General features: G+C 41.9%; 1 protein-coding gene across 3 annotated transcripts in view; it reads right to left on the bottom strand.

Annotated features, from left to right (window-relative positions):
* BACH2 (BTB domain and CNC homolog 2) overlaps positions 1-23,140 on the bottom strand; it is a 367,615-nt gene that overhangs the window by 294,604 nt on the left and 49,871 nt on the right. The window lies entirely within an intron of this gene.

Consider the following 23,140-nt stretch of genomic DNA (forward strand, 5'->3'; position numbering starts at 1 on the left):
GTGTGTTTCTTTTTCTCTCTTTTCCGTTCTGCCCTTCCCCTTTCCGCCTCCCAGCTCCTTCGTTCCCTCGGCTAAAGAATTCTCTGCCATTCATCACGTGCAAAGAAAACTTTACCTGGCGGCAGCGGCAGACCCATTAAGAATGCACAGCTGTATTGTAAACACGCCAGAGGGCCGGTTCCCATCCGCATCCGTAGAACGCGGTCCCTTCCTCATCTCCTATTGAGAGCTGACACTTGATCCAGGATGTTAAAAATAGGTACATTCTTGACAGATCCAGGGGTTGTCGTGGTGTCCTTCACAATCACTCCAAATTCTGGGAGTGGGGCTTTAAAACACACACACACACACACACACACACACGTCCCTAAATTTGCCTCAACATTCAATCCGCATTACATCAGTCTCACCCAGATGGCATACCGGCTGCAAATAACCAAGTCAACGAAAGGATTCTATTCCTTTCTCTGCCCTAAAGGATTCGATCCCAAGTGTGTATTTTTCTTTCTTTCTTCTTTCCCTCCAGAGCCCAGACTGAAAGAGATGATGCTTCAGAAGAACAAGAGCACACAGCCTTTTTCAACAAACTGATAATTTGCAAAACTTAGGCTTATTTACATTGGCATTTTAATAGTATACAGTCATGACATGCAACAGACTACTGGAATTCAGATGCTTTTCTTGCAAGGTCTCCAAAGTATTTATCCCAGATTTTCTCCTTCACGTGATTTCAGGTACTTTAGAACTTTTTAAAAATTTACGAAGAGACATTTGATAAACAGAAATTAGATAATTTTCCCATCCCTACAAGAATTATATGTGCATTTACCAGCCCATTTTACTGAATTAGGAACTTAAAGATAATTCTTCCCACACCTTAAAAAAAAAAAAAAAAAGCTGATTTCTCACATACCAAGAACAAAAGGAAGAATATCACTAAAAAGTGATGAAGCAGAATGTCAGATTTTATCAACCTGGCCGAGCTACAGAGGTTCTGTCAGGGGAGCACTGTTTACTCAGGGTGACAAGGGTGCCAGGAGGCCACTGCCTGAGCAGACGTCTTACACCCACTGTCTTTGTCAGCCCTAGTTTCATAATCTGAGATAGGTCTTTTGTTTGCTATTTCTACGAATAAGGGACATTAAAGTTCTGCTGCATGTAGGTTTTAGAGAATGACAGAAAAAAACTTTCGATTTCAGAAGGTTTACATTGTCTACAGAAGACGTGTTCCATTAAATGCTGTTTTAACCCCCAAATCATAGTACAAAGTTAAGAGGAATTACCATGATTACAATATCACTAATAAAAAGAAAGAAAAATGATCAATTCACAGCTTCAACATTTTCATAGTTTACCTGGCTCTTTGGAGCCAGGAATCAATTTATTACATAATTACCGGTGCCCTCGGCCCAATTCCGCCCGGATCCCTGGGGGTGCGGGGACTCTGGGCATCAGAATTTTTGACAGCTTCCCAGCTGTAGCTATTGGGCAGCCAGAGTTGAAAAGTCTTGCTCTGTGTAAACTTCTGTGACACTAGAAACCACATCATCAAAACCAGAAAGAAACCTTTGGAATGGAAATGGAAATGAAATTTAGGATTAGAACAGTGGCTTTCAAACTTGTTTAGAAGTGAAATCGTCAATCAAATGAAATCTTACATGAAATCCCTGTTAAACAAAAGAGTAAAAGTGGTCACGTTTATGTCATTTTATGTTCTCAGTCTATACTGAGAACATATATCCATAGATATATCTATATATCCATATATTTATAAATAAATATTATAAATAAATATAAATAAAATATAAAATAAATAAATATATATATTTATTTTTATATATATTTATATATATCCATAGATTTCATAAATTCAAATGTATAATATTTTACATTGACATAAGTCAACCAGTGAGAACAAAGAGGCCATTTTATTGAACACAAAAGTCTGAAATTGGGGTTATGGCTGAGAGGCCCAGTTCTGTCCGCCTCAGCATCCAATTTTTTGCATGGCTAATGGTTCAGATGATCAAGGGTGGATGCATGCGATAATAGCAGTTTGTGCAGTAGGGTGAAATTAATTCATACATTAATTTAATAAATGTCAATTAAATGTCTAGTACACACCAGGTACTGCCCTCAGGGGTCACTGGAGGAATAAATTGCAGCCTTTTCCCTGGAGAAGGCTAGTTAAGAAGACACCTGATGGCAGCACAGCAAGGCCAGCACAACAACGGAGGTACCAACCAAGAGCTTGCTGTGGGGAGACAGGGCATAACTTCAGCAGCAGCATGGGACAATTAAAGTCAGGTCCTAAAAATCTGAGTAGGAATTTTACAGCTAACAAAGCAAGGGAAGGACAGCTCAGAATGAAGGAACAGAATGTGAAGAAACAAACAAAAAAACAACCAACAGCAACAACCCATAAGTGTAAATACGTTTGGTGAGTTCTGGGGGTTCTGAGAAATTCTGAGGAGAGCAGGAAGGGCTAGGATTTGAGGCTGAAAAGGGACCTGAGGCCAAGTTATAAGAAACTTTAAATGACATGATACAGCTTAGACCAGCACTAAGCAACAGAAACCTAAGGTGAACCACACACATACCTTCAAATTTTCTAGTAGTCACATTAAAAAAGTAAAAAGAAACAGGAGGAATTAATTTTAATGATATGTATTTAACCCAACAGATCTAAAATATTACCATTTTGACATGTAATCAATATGAAAATTATTGAGATATATTACATTTTTATACTCTTTATTTTTATCTTTTTAAATTTATTTTTTTAATTGAAGTATAGTTGATTTACAGTGTTGTGTTAATTTCTGCTGTACAGCAAAGTGATTTGGTTATACATATTATGTATAAAGATTCTTTTTTTTTTAAATATTCTTCTCCATTCTGGTTTATCACAGGATATTGATGATAGTTCCCTCCCTGTGCTATACAGTAGGACCTCGTTGTTTATCCATCCTATATGTAATAGTTTGCATCTGCTAGTCCCAAACTCCCAATCCGTCCCTCCCCCACCTCCCCTCTCCCTTGGTAGGTAACCACAAGTCTGTTCTCTATGTCTGTGAGTCTGTTTCTGTTTCATAGATAAGTTCGTCTGTGTTATATTTTCGATTCCACACATAAGTGATATCATGTGGTAGCTGTCTTTTTCTTTCTGACTTACTTCACTTAGTATGATCATCTCTAGTTTCTAGCCACATACCAAGGTTTTTTAGAATAGGGCATGGGTTTTATACCTATAACACATCTCAGTGTGGACTGGCCACATTTTAAGAGCTCAAGAGCCACGTGTGGCCCGTGGACACCGTCCTGGACAGCTCGGGTTTGCACCTGATCCTGCAGGCAGTGTAGGCCAATGAATGGACTTGCTGGGATGTGTCTTGTGAGGGAGACAAATGCAGCAACAATGTGGCAAACCAGAGGGAGCCCTGGGTCTGGGAGAAGTTGGCGAGGCTGCTTCCATAGTCCAGGCCAGGGAAGAAGAGAAAGATGAGGCTTGGAATCGGGACAGTTGACCTGGCATATGGCAGTGGGATGGCATGGAAGGGTCCGAGGCAAAAGACATTTCCTGAAAGAATTCAGAAAACTGTAAATAACTGTCCATGAGGGATGAAGGTGAAGGAACCACAGAACCATCCAATATGTGTTTAATGCTAAAATTTGTGCTTCATGTGAAAAGTTACTGACTGTGTATTTAGTACGAGGCTGCACTGCTCCTTCCAAGCTCACTTCCTCTGTGGTCAAATCCAATGCCGTTTAATGAACAGGTACGAAGGACTCCCCACGTGGCAGGCAATGCCAGGCACTGATAGGAAGGAGACACAATTCTTCCTTTCAAGGGGCTCAAATATAGTGTGGGAGACAGAACAGCAAATGACAACAGTGTTAAGTGCATTAATGTTGAACTTACCATCTTACGGAAAAACCCAAACAAACTTTTTGGCCAACCCAATAGAAGGCTGTGAAAGGAGGTCTCTAAAATGTTCCAAAAAATACAACATAACTATTTCCTATAATATATTCAGTGGCACTTCTGACATGGCAGGGAGTGGGGCTTTCAGATAGTAGTTGGCTTATGAACTGACTTTTAAAACTGATGCAGCATACGTTTTACTGCTGTGTTTGTATCTGGTTACACTGTATTAAGAGAATCCTGATATTCTCAGGTCACTACAGGTATGACTCCCTGTCTGAATCCTGCTCTCTAAACTCAGAGACCAAACAGATTCAGACAAGTTTTCAGGTGAATCTCTTGCTATCTGCTATTGCTACTGCTTACCATTTGAAACTGGGAAACAAAATTGACATGAATAACACTGTATCCTTTGCCACTAGAACTCACTCGGGAAAATTTCCATATCCAAATTTTGGATATGAGTGGATTGGAACAGCAAGGAACAGTTAAATTGGAAATCATAACAGTTCTTTAGCAATTCGCTTTGTAATCTCGTGATATGCCTCAAACTAACCCAAAACCTTGAAAAAATGCAGACGTTAATCCTATTTCCCAGAGAAAACTCTTAATTTGAAAAGATGAGTGCACCCCCATGTTCACATCAGCACTATTTACAATCACCAAGACATGGAAGCAACCTAAATGGCCATCAACAGAGGAATGGATAAAGAAGATGTGGTACATATATACAATGGAATATTACTCAGCCATAAAAAGGAACGAAATTGGGTCAATTGTAGAGACGCGGATGGACCTAGAGACTGTCATACAGAGTGAAGTAAGTCAGAAGGAGAAAAACAAATATTGTATATTAATGCATATATGTGGAATCTGAAAAAAACTGGTATAGATGACCTTATTTACAAAGCAGAAATAGAGACACAGACGTACAGAACAAATGTATGGATACCATGGGGGAAAGGGGTGGGGTGGGATGAACTGGGAGATTGGGATTGACATATATACACTATTGATACTATGTATAAAATAGGTAACTAATGAGAACCTACTGCATAGCACAGGGGACTCTACTCAGTGCTCTGTGGTGACCTAAATGGGAAGGAAATCCAAAAAAGAGGGGATATATGTATACGTACAGCTGATTCATTTGTTGTACAATATAAACTAACACAACATTGTAAAGCAACTATACACCAATAAAAATTTTTTTAAAAAGGAAAAAAAAAGACTTTTTTTAATTTCTATTTTTAATTACTAATGATGACCTGACAATTACTTGATTTCTTTAATAATCAATCAAGGAGAATCCAAAATGTACAGTGGGGATACAGGACCGTAAAACAGAATGTTCTCTTCTTGTACAACTGGCCACTTACCCACACAGAAGTGTATACCCAGTGGAGGCTCCCTAGCCCTGCCTGGCATGGAACTGAGCATGCTGTATTTATCTAACAGGAGGAATTCACTTGTTCAATTTGTAATCAGGCTGGAATCTGAAAAATACTGGTACAGCCTTCCTTATGGACAACTCATTTATAACACGTTCAAATATAGGAGCCAAAACAGCAGAAAACACTTAATTTCAAGGTTAATTTGACAGTCCAAATCAATACATCGGTGGTCCCAATGTGTGAAAATTTGATATGTAACACATTTAAGTGTGCATGTTTTTAAATCATGATTATAAAAAATTGTTCTAAATATATTAAAAATTAAATGCTTGCACAGCCCCTTAAATATCTCCAGGGAACTTCTGCAGACCAGAGTTTGAAGATGGTTAGTGTAGGGCCTTTGAGGTCAAAATGTAAATCTAAGAGCAATACTCTGCTGCCCCTACTACTTAAGGATCATCAAGTCATTCCCAAACTTCAGCTGGGAGAAGATACCATCCTTCATTATCCTAAAAAGTAGGGAAGCTGGAAAACAAAATTACAGAAAATGTTTTAAGATTCACTAGTAAATTAGAATTTAAAAGGCTAGGACCCAAATCTGAGACACATCATTCACTTCTTAACACTGTTCATTCACTAATTCACTCAACAATATTTACTGAGCACCTACTACGTGTCAGGCACTGTTCTGAGAGTTGGGATAATCTGTGAAGAAAATAGACAAAATCCCCTACCTTAGTGGAATCTAGAGTCTAATGGGGGGAGACAGATAATAAACACAAATAAGAAACATAATAAATTACTTTTGTTATAAGGTGATAGGTACAATAAAAAAAATTGAGCTCAGAGGAATCGGGAATGGGGTGGAAAAGAAAGGCTGCAATTCTAAATAGATGTTCAGGGTGGGTGAGAAGGTGAAAATGGATCAAGAGCTCACATACATCTTGGGCAGGCCATCAGGAGTGTGTGTGGAGTGTGTGTGTGTGTGTGTGTGTGTTACAAGAACAAAAGTTTGCATTTATCTGAAGATGAAGTGAAGTTTGGATAAGGCCTTCATTCATTTGATTTACCATTAAGAAACTTTCCTTAGCTTAATGGAATGTCCCCATGTCTCTCAATCGGCGCGGTGAAAGACATAGTTTATGAAAAATATTTTAAAAGTATGGCACCTTCTATGAAGAAAAAGGCCCTCTCTAAACGCCTGCTAAGCAGAAAGCGTTCGCCACTGTCAGGAATACGCTCCGCACATCATCTAATCTGCATTATCCCCCAGCCACGTCCCACCCACATGCAGATCCCACCCGGCCAGCTCAGCAAACGTGCACCAGCTCAGACTCCTATAGAACAATGGGGTCTTTCAGGCCTTACAATCTGGTGAAGAAACAGGCTGGAACGTCATGGGAAAAATTAGGAAATATCGGAGGAAAACAGCTCACAAAGTGAGGGGTGGAACCACTTGCTCACATGTTCTAAGTCTGGAACAAAGAGAAACAACCGTGATAGCCCCCTGCCTGCTCTGACCCTGCTCATTTCAGAAGAGAAGCCTCCTACACCCCTTTTCTCTTCTCAGGGATTACAGCAACAAGACGTAGGCAAGACACCAGAATGAGGAATTTTCAACCTAAAGAAGCAGAGTTCATTTCAAAAGCTTTACCCTCAAGAAAAGCATAACCAACCCAAACTACCAGCCTTTTCGTTCAGTGATCCAGAACACCAACGCGATTACAGACCAACTGGACTTCAGCCACCATACAAAGGAAAACAGAAACTCCTACCGCGATACCATGTAGTTTTTAGCTCTTCCCAAGTATTCTTGCTATGAAATCTCATACAACAACCAGACCCACCTCAGCAGTCCTTCCTCATCACCTGCCACACCCTGTTTATACCTCTCCCACCAGCCTAGCTCAATTCTCCATCTCCCGGCCTTTGCCAAAAGCTGTTCCACTTGCAAATGATCAATACCTGTCTCCTCTTACCCACCAAACAACATTTCTGTTGCCTTAAAAAGAAATCTCTGTTTGAGACCTCGTATTTACTGCGAAATGAAATTTCCAGCATTTCCAGATCAATCCAGTACATTTGCAAACTTGTCAACACTTCTGCTTTAATACGTCTTTATAATTCCACTATATTTGCCAGTGGATAAGTTAATCGGACTTTTCTAAACTTCCGAAGGAGAAAATCTGCACCCTATTTCTATCTGTAAGATTCTATCAACTGTTAAGCACTGCGGGCATGGCAGCCATCTCCCATGAGTGAATCTGCTGGTCAACTATTTTGGGAAAAGACTTGTAAGTGGTTTATTATTATAAAGGATTATGTGGAAAAGTTGTTTATTTTACTCTTGGGAGGAGAAAGCAATGTGTATAAAAATCACAAAAATGTTTTAAAATGTAAAACAATTTCAAAAGAAATACATCTCATAGTGAAAATAAGAGAGAACCTTACAAAGATAGCCCACAGACATGTCACCAGTATTACGCTAAAAGCCTAGGCGTAAGAATCACCTTTGGGGAGAAACCATCATTTGACAGCGAGGTAGAATTGGGAGTCAGGTAGTGAACTGAGCAGAATTAAATGCAAATTAATCATGCCGGCTAAAATGCAAAGGAGGACAGTGGTAAGACACTGTCAGAGGTAAAAAGTGAGTTCAGGCCCCAGAGGTGATTCCACAGTCAGCACCCTTGTGAACTTAACAGGCCAAGTTCTTAAACCACTGGTTCAAACTGCTGCTCATCAGAATCACTTTGGAGGGCTTTTAAAAAGTCCATTGTGCAGGTGATGTCCCACACTAATAAAATCAAATGTCTGGGGTGGGAGCTGGGCATCTGTGGTGTTTAAAGATCCCCAGGTGGGGCTTCCCTGGTGGCGCTTCCCTGGTGGCACAGTGGTTGAGAATCCGCCTGCCGATGCAAGGGACGCGGGTTCGTGTCCCGGTCCGGGAAGATCCCACGTGCCGCGGAGCGGCTGGGCCCGTGAGCCATGGCCGCTGAGCCTGCGCATCCGGAGCCTGTGCTCCACCACGGGAGAGGCCACAGCGGTGAGAGGCCCACGTACCGCAAAAAAAAAAAAAAAGGTTTTGGAACCACTGTCCCACACTCTACCCGTAGAGTACAACAACTGACATTAAAGATGGTGATGGTGATCACTCCAGGTTAGCTGACACTGTTAAGTGGGAAATCACTCCTTTGGTTCATCTTCTTTGATTATCATATTGTGGCCTAACACAAATTTCTATTTTTAGTTATTTACTTTTTGGCCGTGCCGTGCAGCTTGCAGGGTCTTAGCTCCCTGACCAGGCCTCGAACCTGTGCCCCTCACAGTGGACGTGTGGAGTCCTAACCACTGGACCGCCAGGGAAGTTCCAATTACACAGTTTTTAAAAGGCCCTAAATGAACTTGAGGCTTTGAGATTTAAACTAGGAAAGGGAAACCAGGCATGACGGTAGGTACAGGTCCTCAGAGCAACAATAATAATTGGAATGTTGCCCACTGTGCCATCAAGGGACCTGGCTTTAGAGTTAGCAGCCTGGATGCAAGGCCGTGGCCAGTCATCTGTTAGATGTGGGGCTGCCCACAGCCTCCCTGTCCCATGACCCTAGTGGTCCATCTGGGGCAGTGGTTCTCAGCCTGGGCTGCTTATCAGCATACCCAGGTGCAGGCTGCAACCCCACACATTCTGACTGGTCTGGAACGGGGTCCGGGGATCCATAGATTTTAAAAGCTCCCCAGGTGACGGTTGTGGCACGTGAGTGTAGAGAACCACAGCAGAGAGGTTATGAGAAAGGGCTCTGAGGCCATACCACTTGCATTCAAATCCCTGCTCCACGAGTTACTAGCTTTGGCTCAGTTTCCTTAACTGTAAAGACAGAGCTAATTGATGACACCACCTCTGTTGTGAGGCTTAACCGATCTCCCTCACTGGATTATTGTGAGGATTCGACAGAATACCTGCTACCCAGCAAATGCTCAGTTTTACATTTTCACATACAGACACATACGTGTATTTGTCATGCGATTAAATGGCATATGTATATAAAGTGCTTAGCACTGTCTCCTATATATAGAAGTGCTCAGTAAATATTGGCTAAGCTGATGCTGATGCTGACAGCAGCAGTAGTGGAAAAACTTACTGGAACTGGCTGTCTTCTGTTTGGGATTTCATCTTCTCACTGCATGGCAGCCTTTGCTTTGGAAATAAAACCTAAAATAGATGAGGATTGGCGGGGGGGGGCGGGGGGTACCTTTCTGCTCTCTCTGAATTATCCAGAGGTCCACTAACCGGGGAGGGCTAATTCTGCTGCGAAGAGATGATGGAAATGTGGGTTTCGCGGCAAAGAAGAGAAATGTGGCGAGCTGACCCTCCCCACATGATGATGAGCTGCAGAACCTGACAGCCAGAGGAAATGCAATCTCCTCATTTCCTAGGGGGAACCCAGCGTGGAGACATGTTTTGTCCAAGATCACGCTGCTCGTGGTAGAACTGGGGTCTGACTTCAGCACAGAGCCCTTGCACTGACCCTCCCCGGTGACGAGCACGTCTGGGCGGCCCCATCAGAGGGGAGATGTGGTGCCCGTGGTCCAGGCCAACGTGAGGGGTGAGGAAGGTGGTGCCCTGTTTTCCAACCGCTTCCTTCCTCACTCTGGCCAGTTCCCTTGCCTGATCCAAATTCCACGCCCTCCAGGCCATTTCCGGCCGAGATGGAGGATATGGGACACTAGAAAGCGGCCGTGCTTTGCTTTGCGGCCAAATCGCTTTTTCGGAGATGTTCAGTTCCAATTTTATAACATAAGACAATTATGAAAAAGGTTAAATTTCCCAGTGTTTCATTTACACAGAACTGTTCAGGGGTGTACGTATATTAAGGGATGCTTGCATAGTTTTTTATCCACTGACCAAGGACAGGAAATCCTGTCTTCCAGCTGCTGAGTCTCAGACCACTCCATCCGAATATTCTTGCCGACAAATGTGACCTTGTCTCAGTTCTGAAGAATTTAAATATTCCCTCAATGTCATTTCCACTTGATCCTAGCAAGATGACCAGACTGCAAATTCAAATACCACTTAGTAAAAGTACAACATTCACGTCCAGTTACCAATCCCCACTCCAATTCCAATCCAGTGACCCTGGGCTGGAACCTAACCTAAAAGATTACAAAGCAACATCCTGATGAGTTGTCATGGCAACACCTAGATGTCAGATATCCCATGTCCTAGGGCTGTAAATTCTCATTTTTAGTCTACTAATATCCTACTATTTCATGTGTAACAACCAAGTAAAATGCAATTTGATATGTCAGCTGCTAAACATAATAAGAGATGCCATTTGCTATTATAGCCAATAATAAAAGATTTCTAGTTGCTTCTGTTTTCAAAGATACAGCAAATCACTGTGTATCCTAAGTCCACTGGACTGGTCCTCAAAGAGAGGCTATTTAGCCAGACTTCCTCCATTTTTACTTAATTAGTCAATATTTAAGAGAGCCTTGGAGATGAAAAGAACTCTGGTGAAAGCTTGGCATTATTATTTTCTGAACAGGAGGAAATGCACTGATCTTCAAACTTTCAATAGACACAGTATATTTGATCCAAAAGAAAAAACACACACATACAAAAACCCTGACTGTGATCCAAGCCTTTCAAGGGCACAAATCTACAACAAGGGTGCCTTGCAAGACCTTCGATTCTTTATAACTGGAGAAGAGAGAAATTCGTATTCTTGAAATCTAGGTAATGCAACATCTTGTTTTAATCAGCAGTTTTGTTTTGGGCTGAATTTTTGAAATCCTAACCCCCAGTTAAGTCAGAATGTGACTGACTGTATTTGGCGACAGAGCCTTTAAAGAGGTATTTAAGGTTAAATGAGGTTACCAGGGGGAAGCCTAATCCAATCTGACTGGTGTTCTTATAAGAAGAGGAGATTAGGACACAGACACAGACAGAGGGAAGATCATGTGATCTTCGGCCATCTACAAGCCAAAGAGAGAAGCCCTGAGAAGAAATCCACCCTGCTGACATCGTGATCTAGGACTTCCAGCCTAGAAACAGAAATAGAAATTTCTATTGTTTAATAAGCTGCGCAGTCTCTGGTACTTTGTTATGGCAGCCCTAGCAAACGAACACAAGTTTCCACCTTTTCTGCTCTGTGTCAATTCATCAAGAATGGCTTTATCTCGGGTATGATGGGGTCAAACTTCCCCCTGTAGGTCTCTCTCCCTGCCTGCCCTCCACCCGGAGCTCAGATGGGGTTCACTAAGCACACACAGAGGCGGGCTGAGCTCTAAGACAATTGGGAAAGATCTCTCTTGAAATTCCCATTTGCTAAAAAAGCATTAAAACCACCTCTGTAAATAGCAAAGCTGATTGCTAGAGTTGTGTGTTTATTTTTATTTTCTCTGCTTATCATTTAGCAGAAATGCTAATGAGAAAAGAAACGTCCAGGAGATGAACAGGCCCTGAGCGAAAGAGAAAGGAAGACATGGATGATACACAAACCAGATTATCAGTCTTGAAATACTCCAGAAGTCGACATGTGATAAATCACACTACATGGGCTTTCAATCCGAAAAATAAGAGGAATGCAGAGAGGTGTACAGGGGACTGCATGCTAACAGCTTCAAACCAACACTAACCACCACCTGTGTAGAGGTGCAAACTCTTTTTTCTTCTAAAATTCTAAGAGACCTTTTCTCCTTTTGAGTTTTGAAAATCAATGTCTACTACATGTGTCTTTCCATCTTCATGACAGCTGCCAGAAAGTTCAAAACCACACTTGTGGCCTGTCTCTAGCAAGTCCACAAATGGTCCTCCTGATATCTTTTACTAATTCCTAGCCTCACTTTCCAACTTTTTGTTACCGGCTTTAATGGGGTGTATCTTTGGAGTCAAATGTTACCTTTTTGTAATAACGTGGGGGTATTATTAACTAGATAGCCTTCATTAAGCCTCAAATATTTATGGATGCTTCTCTTCCAGAGCCTCTTTTTGATCCGTGAGATGGCAGATCTCATGCTTAAACGAAAATCTGTTTCAGCTCATGGAGAAGCTGAAACAATATCAATTTCTCATATTTGTTTTAATCACAATATAAATGTATAAGCTGAAATAGAGAAGAGAGCCATGCTAAGAAGCTGGGGCCATGATGAAGTGAGAAGTCACCCTTTTGTATTCGGCTGCACGCACTCAGGATGTTGGCCGGCACCCAGAAGCCCCATAAATTCCCTGGGGTAAAGGATTTATTGGACGACCGGCCCCTCCTTTCTTCCACGTGAGTGCCACTACCGCAGATCTACAGCAAAGCCTGCCCTTGGGACCAGACTTCAGCCTGTTTGGATGGACCCTGTCTGCTCCCATCTGCCTGTGCACACAGACTGCCAGCCCAGCTGCACTCCCAGTAATATCTACTCAACTATTTACAGTGCTGGCGTGGCATTACATACATCTGGGGTTGAATACACTGGCTGTGTGATCTTGGACAAGATATTAAACACTCTCTTGAGTCTCAGGTGCCTCATCTGAAAATTGGGATAATATAGAGAGTCCCTGTAGGGATTTATGTGAGGATTGAATTAAATAACACACGTAGGTCCAAAGTTACATGTCTGGCATACCAGTCAATACTCAATAAATATTAGCTATTATCATTATTATCATCATTCTTTTTTCAAAATTAATTTTTAGTGGAGTACAGTTGATCTACAATGTTGTGTTAGTTTCTGCTGTACAGCAAAGTGAATCAGTTATACATATACATATACATATATCCACTCTTTTTAAGATTCTATTCCCATATAGGTCACTACTGGGTATTGAATAGAGTTCCCTGTGCTATACAGTAGGTTCCTATTAGTTATCTATTTTATATATAGTAGTGTGTATATATTATCACAATTCTTTAAAGAATGGCTGGTGTTCAGTGTAACCTCTTGGTCTTTCTGGTTTTTTTATTGACATATAGTCGATGTATAATATTATATAAGTTACAGGTGTACAATATAGGGATTCACAATTTTTAAAGGTTATACTCCATTGGTAGTCATTATAAAATATTGGCTCTATTTCCCGTGTTGTACAATATACCTTTGTAGCTAATTTATTTTATACGTAGCGGGTTTGTACCTCCTAATCCCCTACCCCTCTATTGCCTTTTCCCTCTCCCCACGGTAACCACTAGTGTGTTCTCTGTATCAGTGAGTCTGCTTCTTTTGTGTTATATTCAGGAGTTTGCTGTCTTTTTCAGATTCCACATGTAAGTGATATCATACGGTATTTGTCTTTCTCTGACTTATTTCACTTAGCATAACGCCCTCCAAATCCACCACCTCATGTTCTTGAGATCTCCCGAGTCCATCAATAGGCTCTCTCCCAGGATTATTTCCTTTCTGTGTGATCAGCGAGAGTGCCAGCCCCAGCCCTGTGGACCAGGCAGGAGATGCCACACCTGAGCAGAAAGAGTGAGGCCCACCTGCCCTCTGGTTTGGAATTACACCTCACTTCATGCATGCATTTACATGGTCAGAGGAGTGTTTAGAGAACCAGATTTAGAGTTAACCCATGAGTCTGAAGAGCCTGTCTTCTTGGGGCTTTGCTGGCAGAGCAGCAGGATGAGAACACTCCCCAGCTCCTAATCACCAACTTCATCAGCGATGCCCGTGCCCACAGTGGGGTCTTCTGGGCTGTGCGGATCGGGGAGCAGGTGAGGTAGTTACATTTCCTGGAAATACAGGCAGCAATTTCCTGTGGCTTCCTCTGCTTCTGATGTAGAGATGAGCACACGTAAAAAACTAAACACATCAAGGATCAGAGCGTCAGTCAGAGGTGGTGCAAACACTGAAAACTACTGTCATTTTCTCATAAACAGATTCAGAAGTGCAAAGTACAGAGCATCTTCCAAAGAGCACTCTCCCTGCTAAAAATCTGTACAGTAGGGTTGCGAGGCGACAGGAAGATCACAAGCTAACCTTCCACACCTGTACTTGTATCTATGACCTGCTGCTTGAGTTGATGAAAATTCTCATGAACTGAGACCCAAGTGAGCAAGAACCAGATTTCCATGAAGGCCAATGTTTTGCATAAACCTTTGCCTGAAAAAGCTCTGGTCTGGTCACAGGGCTTCAGTAAAGATTTCTCTAGAATTTGGGGCCTGGTCAGAAAAAAAAATCACTCTCTGAAGTGGAAAGTAGTAAAATGATTAGATGAACTTAACTGTTTACATTAACTATTCTAAAAGACAGTTCAGGATGAAATAAAGCAATGCACACTACATTTGGGAAACAGCCAGGCTCACGGGAGGTGACCACAACGTGTCCTTAGAACTAAAATGAAGCAGGGAAAAAGATACCTCGGCCAATGATACCATAACCTGCTGGAGACGGAAGACAGAAGAAGGATGTGTGGAATGCACAGGGTTCATACAAATCAGAGCAAACACAGACTGGTTCTGGAGGCAGAAGCCTAGTTCCGAATTCCACGTTTGCCATTCCCTAGCTGAGTGACCCTGGCCAAGCTACTTAACCCCTCTCAACTTCCGATTCCTAGAGTGATTTTTGTTTGTCCCTCACCAGCTCCTCTTCCTCTGTGAAGAACTGCCTCTCCATACCCACGGAGATACCCAGTGTCACAGCTGGTCACAGGACACAAAGAAAGCTTAGTTACAAAATACAGTTAAATCTCTTTCACTCAAGTTCGTCTGCTACTTGCAACCCAAAAGGTCTTGGTTAACACACCTCATTTGCAAGAGTTGTTATGGGAATTAAATGAAGTACTGTAAAGCAACCACAAGACAGGCTGGTGGCATTTTTCCAAAGGTTGGTCAGCATAGGTGCTGGAGTCTGACTGCATGGGTTCAAACCCCAGCTCCCTTCACAAGGTAACTTTAGATAAATCGCTTAACATCTTTGTCTCAGTTTCCCAGTCTGTAAACATGGAGCTAATAACAGTAACTTCATCATAGGGTTTTGAGAATTGAGCCAACATAGATAAAGCCTTTAGAACAGTGCCTGACATGCAGCAGTAAACATTCCATAAATATTAGCTGTCATGATTACAAAGAAAGAGCAGCTCTGACTGCTACTAAGAACTGTGTGAAAGTCACTGATCTAGACTTGCTTATCTTCCATAAGAAAAGAATAATTCTCAGGGAACTCTACTCAGTACTCTGTCATGACCTATATGGGAAGAGAATCTTAAAAACAGTGGATATACGTATGCATGTGGCTGACTTATTTTGCTGTACAGCAGAAACTGACACAGCTTTGTGGATCAACTATACTCCAATGAAAATTAAAAAAGAAAAGAATCATTCTTCCAGATAATCCGCTTGATGGAAAATCCCTGAAGGACAATTAGAAAGAATTCAATTCCTCATATTAGAACTTAGCCAGCTCTAATATTTGGTGCCCTGAGAATTTACTGACCAAGAGGATATGGCCTGAGCAAATGACCCTCCATCCGCTATGCTGCCTGATCTCTCTCTCTCTTTCTCACTGTCAAAAGATCTCAGTTATGAATTAATCTGTCATCCATTTAATCATAAGTCAATTCTTGCAAGTCACAGCTCTCTAGAACTAATAAAACTGATTTTGGTCCTGTGGCTATCCCCCCAGGGCTGTGTCCTGAGGGTGGCCACCCGGATCCACCAGCCAGCCTCACTCTTGTTGAAATCTGTATTAACTGCAACTCAAGCCTATTTCATATACTAATTAAACGCAGCTTTTCCTCTCTCTCTGCTTTGTGTGTGATCTAATCACTCATTCATTCATTCATATAATAAACTTATATTGAGCACTATGTGTCAGGTGCTGGGCCAGGTGTTGGATAAAGCACAAGCAAGGTGCTTAGAGTCTAGGTGAGGAAAGTAAGTCATCTGACCACTAGAAAACAGAGTGCCAGGACAGAAGTATACCTGAGGCCTGAGGAGAGCTCAGGCTTGCAGAATTCAGGCATTCAGCACAAAGCTTTTGGGAAAGCAAAGGTTTGTCCAGAGCACAGAAGGGGCGGAGGGGGGAAAGGATGCTGACAGGAAAGGTATGTAGGTCTTAGACACTCTGGGATATTAGGTCCCCTGGGAAGGAAATGTGCTCAGCTAAGGAAGAGAAGTCTTTGAAAGACTGTAACAAAGTCACCACAAGACTCGGTATTGCCTTTGGAAAGATCATTCTGTCAGTATGGAAGATAAATGAAGGGGCCATATGTGGAAACTGGGAGGAGTAAAGTAAAGAGGTCACTGTGTTTACCCAGAAAAGAAGTGGTAAAGCCTGAATACAGGGGGAATAAAAGATGAATCAAAAAAGAAAGGCTCTGGGATTCCAGAAAACGGGAGAACTGGATTCTGTGAAGCTATGCTTCTTCAGCTCACTGGACACTGTGGACCTGTCACTGCTCGGCTACTTCAAGAAGGGACATGAAAAGATGCCCCACATTGCTAATTATCAGAGAAATGCAAATCAAAACTACAACGACGTATCATCTCACACTGGTCAGAATGGCCATCATCAAAAAGCCTAAAACAGTAAATCCTGGAGCGGGTGTGGAGCAAAGGGAACCCTCCTACACTGTTGGTGGGAATATGAATTGGTACAGCCCCTATGGAAAACAGTATAGAGATTCCTCAAAAAACTAAAAATAGAGCTACCATATATGATCCAGCAATCCCACTCCTGGGCATATATCCAGAGAAAACTCTAATCTGAAAAGACACATGCACCCCAATGTTCACTGCAGCACTATTTACAACAGCCAGGACATGGAAGCAACCTAAATGTCCATCGATAGATGAATGAATAAAGAAGATGTGGAACATATATATGATGGAATATTACTCAGCCAGAAAAAAGAATGATATAATGCCATTGCAGCAATACGGATGGACTTAGAGATTATCATACTAAGTGAAGTAAGTCAGAGAAAGACAAATATCATATGATACCACATATGTGAAATCTAAAAAAATGATACAAGTGAACTTATTTACAAAACAGAAATAGACTCACAGACATAGAAAAGCAGCTTATGGTTACCAAAGGGGAAAGGGAGGGATAAATTAGGAGTTTAGGATTGACAGATACACACTACTATATATAAAATAGATAAACAAGGACTTACTATGTAGCACAGAGAACCACATTCAATATCTTGTAATAACCTACAATGGAAAAGAATCTGAAAAATAATATATATAAACGGAATCATTTTGCTGTACACAAGAAACGAACAGAACACTGTAGATCAACTATACTTCAATTAAAAGAAAACTGAAGACTACGTGTGTTTATGCCACAGTAATGGGATCTGTGAAACCGCAAAGCCATTCCCCATGACCCAGGAGTGGCAAATGCCCTTATCTGAGGAGCCTGGGAGAACTTGAAAATATAGACAGAGGGCCTTAAGTTAAATACTCCTTCCTCCTCAGCAAGCAATTCAATATTTTCATGAACAACAGCCTCGGAAACACCCTGGCTTCTCCATCATCCTTGTGAACTAAGTGAGATTCCCCTGCTATGGGGCCAGTGCAGTTTCATTTCCTCAGTATCTCTTTCTTGCCACTTGACCAGATAAATGCCATGTGCCCTGCTGTAATGGTAACACTCTCAGTGAGCATACATTTCACATCACAAGAATACCTGGCCGCATCTGTTTTGTTTTGTGACACTCAGGCCTTGAGAGAAAGGTGGGGAAGTTCTCAAAACAAATCAGTAGTACATTTTATCTTAAGTATAAAGTGCAATGGAATCCCTTGGTTACGTCGTAGTCAGCTTTTCTGAATGACCCTGTTGGGAAATATTGAGATCGCTGGAGAAATAAGTTGTGACTTCCATTGTATTTACCACATACGACCTCTGACAAGGAAGAAGGGCCACAAGGAGGGCTAATTAGATCCAAGTCAAAACTCCATCCAGTGGAGCCTGACGGCCTGGTGGGTCTCGTAGAGACACCCAAATGAATTTTTCTTTTAAGGGACACATGCTGAAGCCCACAGTTCCACCAATAAATACCAGAGAACATTTAGGAAGCCGGAACCATCTGTCTTTTAGAAATCAGTACTTACCTGGTGTCATCATTAGTTTAATTAAATTTAGAAAACAGTGGACTTATCTTTTAGCCAAAAATATTTATGCATTAGGATGAAGTCATAGTCTACATGAATCTAAGGGAATTTTGGAATAGTCTCACATCCCCATTGAAAAATATATGCATATTTGTTATCTCTGTATCTATCGATCTGGTCAGTGTTAGGAAAGTAAAATGAATGAACTCCTTGAAACTCTCAGAGAAAAATTATGGAAAGACACATACTGGCTAGACACATTTCAATAGTGGTTACCATAGAAACAAGTCGGTGGGTTTCGGTTTTGCAGTTGTGCCTTTTGATAAAATATTACATTTCTTAGAGTATTTGCATAGCCATTCAACAGCACAACTGCTGGCATCCACCTGAAATTATATGTTTTAAAGATTATTTAAAGTAGTTCTCCGTCCAGGTTACTAATGTCTATAAGGAAAAATTCATTCTTAATAAGCTGATTCTAAAAAGTCTTTCTCTGCCTTCCCACCGTTTCATACTGTTTCATACCGAAGTGAGAGTGGTAAAGGCACAAAGACAGGAATCTCAGGAAACCAGCGTGGTCTTGCTCGGGGGAGGCTCTTGATGGCTTTCAAACGACTGGTGCTAATGTTCTCCAGGTCAACTCATTAGACAACAACTCTGGCAAACTGCTTTTTAAGAACTATCCTCGTAGCTTATTTATTTTCTACATAGTAGTCTGTTACCTCTTAACCCCCTACCTTATCTTGCCCTCCACCCCATTCCCCCTCCCCACTGTAACCACTAGTTTTTTCTCTACATCTGGGGGTCGGGCAAATTGCTTTTAATTAAACTAATACTTAATCTCCTTTTTCCATGGCAAGACAGCTCTCTCTCACAATGTGAGAAACACTGACCTATTTCCTCCCTGATGGAGTAAGAGTTGTAATATTGCCATACGTGGGGCTCATCAGATGTCTCCTTTTCACTTATGTTTAATAGTGTACTTCCTGTGGCCTTAGGGCTCTACGAAGCCCACACTGGCACTCCTTATTTTGAAAATTAAGAAAAATTACACATCTTAATACAAAGATCAGACCTGCAAAGTTAAACAAGGACTAACTCAAATACTATCTTTAAAGCATAAGGAACAGCAGGCTAGTTGTTGCACTAAATATTTCCGACTGAAAGCCACTGACTGGGGTGTTCACTGATCAGCGCTATAATGATACTTGGATTATAATCCAAGTAAAACCTAGGACATATGAGGTGTGCCAGGAACAGCCTAACAATCGCAGGACCCAGCGTCTAAGATGTCCACGGGCCACACACCCAGGAATCTTTGAAATTCGGGTTGGTGGATTGAGTTTTCTGTTAGCAGGGAACAGTCTGGCTTTAAGCCAAGAACCTCAATCCCCTTCAAACAATGAATTCAGCAACAATCCTGACTTCCAGACAGAAGTAAATCACATTAACAGCTGAGAAGAGGCTATGAACTTTCTGTTTGAAGGTGAATTAGCAAAGAAAACAAGAGAAAGATCAACTGAAAATGTCATGGGTGAACCTGAACCAGGTGCTGGCTCTAGAATTACAGCAAGATCCTTGAGAGACATTAAAGAGATACAGCCACTCTATCAAACATTATGATTCTCTTTCTGCTTCCAAAAAAGTCTATATGCGTGGATGTACATATTTCAATAATCTCTGGCAATAAGCACATATTTCTATCTGTAACTTCATATGACTAAGATGTAAATCTTACCTATATAACTAAGGGATGGACCTTATCTTCTGTATGACTGAGAGATGATGGTTATCTCCAGTAGAATCAAAGGTCATGTTTGTTTTTCTATCATAAATATATAAGCACATACATATATTATACAGTATAGTCTGACTATTTCTAAAAATTAAAAAAAAACACACCATATAAGGCTCAATTAACGGGATGCCTAGAAAAACAATTACATGGATCAACCCCAGAACAAATCTCTACTACTACTGCAGACTTGCCAAGTAAAATAAAGACATAAAAATTACTCTTATGGGTCACAGGTATGTTGTAACCTTAAAAAGTTCTATTTGCACTAGTTATGTACTAGGTTAAAAAAAATTAATGAGAAACATTTTATTTATTTGTTTTAAATAATATATTTTTTAAAAATAAATTTATTTATTTATTTATTTATGGCTGCTTTGGGTCTTCGTTGCTGCATGCGGGCTTTCTCTAGTTGCCGCGAGCAGGGGCTACTCTTCATTGCGGTGTGCAGGCTTCTCATTGCGGTGGCTTCTCTTGCTGTGGAGCGTGGGCTCTAGGCATGCAGGCTTCAGTAGTTGTGGTGCGTGGGCTCAGCAGGTGTGGCTCACGGGCTTAGTTGCTCCGTGGCATGTGGGATCTTCCCAGACCAGGGCTGGAACCCATGTCCCCTGTATTGGCAGGCAGATTCTTAACCACTGCACCACCAGGGAAGTCCCTAATTCGAACCATTTTAGAGTAAATGAAAAATGTTATGCTTTAATGTATAATTTTTATTAATTATTAAAAAGTTGGGGCTTCCCTGGTGGCGCAGTGGTTGGGAGTCCGCCTGCCGATGCAGGGGACACGGGTTCGTGTCCCGGTCCGGGAGGATCCCACAAGCCACGGAGCAGCTGGGCCCGTGAGCCACGGCCGCTGAACCTGCGCGTCCGGAGCCTGTGCTCTGCAACGGGAGAGGCCACAACAGTGAGAGGCCCGCGTACCGAAAAAAAAAAAAAAAAAAAAACACAAGAAAAAGCGTTATTTCCCATCCCCCACTATAATGGAAGCTTACAAGAATCACAAATTAAGTAAGAGGAGATATAGGTCAAAATTCTTAAATTAAATAAGCTGAGACACGGTTCAAAATTCTTAAATATTCATCGCAAAATGAGAAACCAAACTGACTTTCAAAACCATGGTTTCCACAAAATCAACTACTAATCCTCAGCATGTAGATTACCAGCTCTGTGGATTAGCTGGGGTAAATACTGATTACCACATTTAGCTCTACCTTGCTAGGGATCAAGTCCCTCTCTCTGCATCATAAACATGTGCAGGCTGCAAAAGACACCCAAATGTTAATATCACCTCCAGCCAAACAAACTTAAGAAGCTAAAGATGCTAACTCCCACCAAAATAATATATTGCCATTTCCAAAGTCAAACAGATACAACATTTGAGCTCTATCACTCTTTTCTATGAGACTAGAGATTAAGAACTGACTAAATGCACATACGGTTCTCATACTACATAATACAATAATACATACGTATAAATGATAATCACGCATCACTTAATCATGGATTAAAAGTGCTGAGATAAGAGCTTCCCTGGTGGCGCAGTGGTTGAGAATCCGCCTGCCGATGCAGGGGACACAGGTTCGTGCCCCGGTCCGGGAGGATCCCACATGCCGCGGGGCGGCTGGGCCCGTGAGCCATGGCCGCTGGGCCTGTGCGTCCAGAGCCTGTGCTCCGCAACGGGAGAGGCCACAACAGTGAGAGGCCCACGTACCACAAAAACCAAAAAAAAAAAAAAAAGTGCTGAGATAAGACTTCTTATTGGCAGCTGCTGGTGTGTAGGGTGGTGGTATCTACCCCAGCTAGAACCAACCTTGTCCTGCTATCTGATCAATGGCACCTGGGCCGGGACCAGCTTCTCCAAATGGCTCCCCTTCTCACCTACTCCCACGGCGGTTGGGGGGGGGGGGCAGGTTGGGACAGAGTCATACACATTCATGTTCACCTGGCGGTTACGCAGTTAGACTGCGTGCGTATGGACCTTCCCTCCACCAGTGGTCTCATTTCCTCAACTACAAAATGTGAGGTTTAAAGGAGATACTGTAAAAATAAAACACAGTAGCACAATACTAAAAGCACAATAACTACTACCTCATTTTCACCCTTAGCTCCTGTCTGCAGCCAACAGTCAGGTAGGACCCAGCTAAAGAGAGGAAAGAGGGCTGGGATGTTAGCAGGAAGAAGTCAGCCACGGTGGCAGCAGCTCTCCTGCCCTGACCTGCCCCTACGACCTGACATGTTTGCCACAGGGAACTATAAATAAACAATAAAACTACCTTTTACCCTTTCAACTGCCCATTCGTTACTAGCTAAAGGTTAATGATACAATGCGAGCTAAATGAAAAGAAATTTTTAAAAAAGACCAGAGATACAAGGTAGGGGCAGATTATATAACAGAAGTTATATCCAGGGTTGGCTTGTTTTCTGTTGGGATATTAATCTGTTGTAGCTGAGTACGGTCTATTTTTTTAAAGTTACTTTTAAGGTATTTTTATTAGTAGACTTCATTTATTTATTTATTTATTTATTTCTGTACGCGGGCCTCTCACTGCTGTGGCCTCTCCCGTTGCGGAGCACAGGCTCCGGACGCGCAGGCTCAGCGGCCACGGCTCACGGGCCCAGCCGCTCCGCGGCACGTGGGATCTTCCCGGACCGGGGAACGAACCCGTGTCCCCTGCATCGGCAGGCGGACTCTCAACCACTGCGCCACCAGGGAAGCCCAGTAGACTTTATTTTTAAGGGCAGATTTAGGCTTACAGAAAAATTATAGAGCAAAAAGGTCTCCCTCCTCCCAGTGTCTCCTGTTAATAACATCTTACGTTAGTTAGTATGGTGCCATTGTTACAATTAGTGCATCAATATTGATATATTATTGCCAACCCAAATCCACAGTTTTACATTAGGTTTCACTCTGTGTTACATTGTTCTATGGGTTTGACACATGCTCAGTGTCATCTATCCACCATTACAGTATCATACAG

The sequence above is a fragment of the Kogia breviceps genome, chromosome 13 (genome assembly GCF_026419965.1).
Source record: "Kogia breviceps isolate mKogBre1 chromosome 13, mKogBre1 haplotype 1, whole genome shotgun sequence".
Taxonomy (NCBI): Eukaryota; Metazoa; Chordata; class Mammalia; order Artiodactyla; family Physeteridae; genus Kogia; species Kogia breviceps.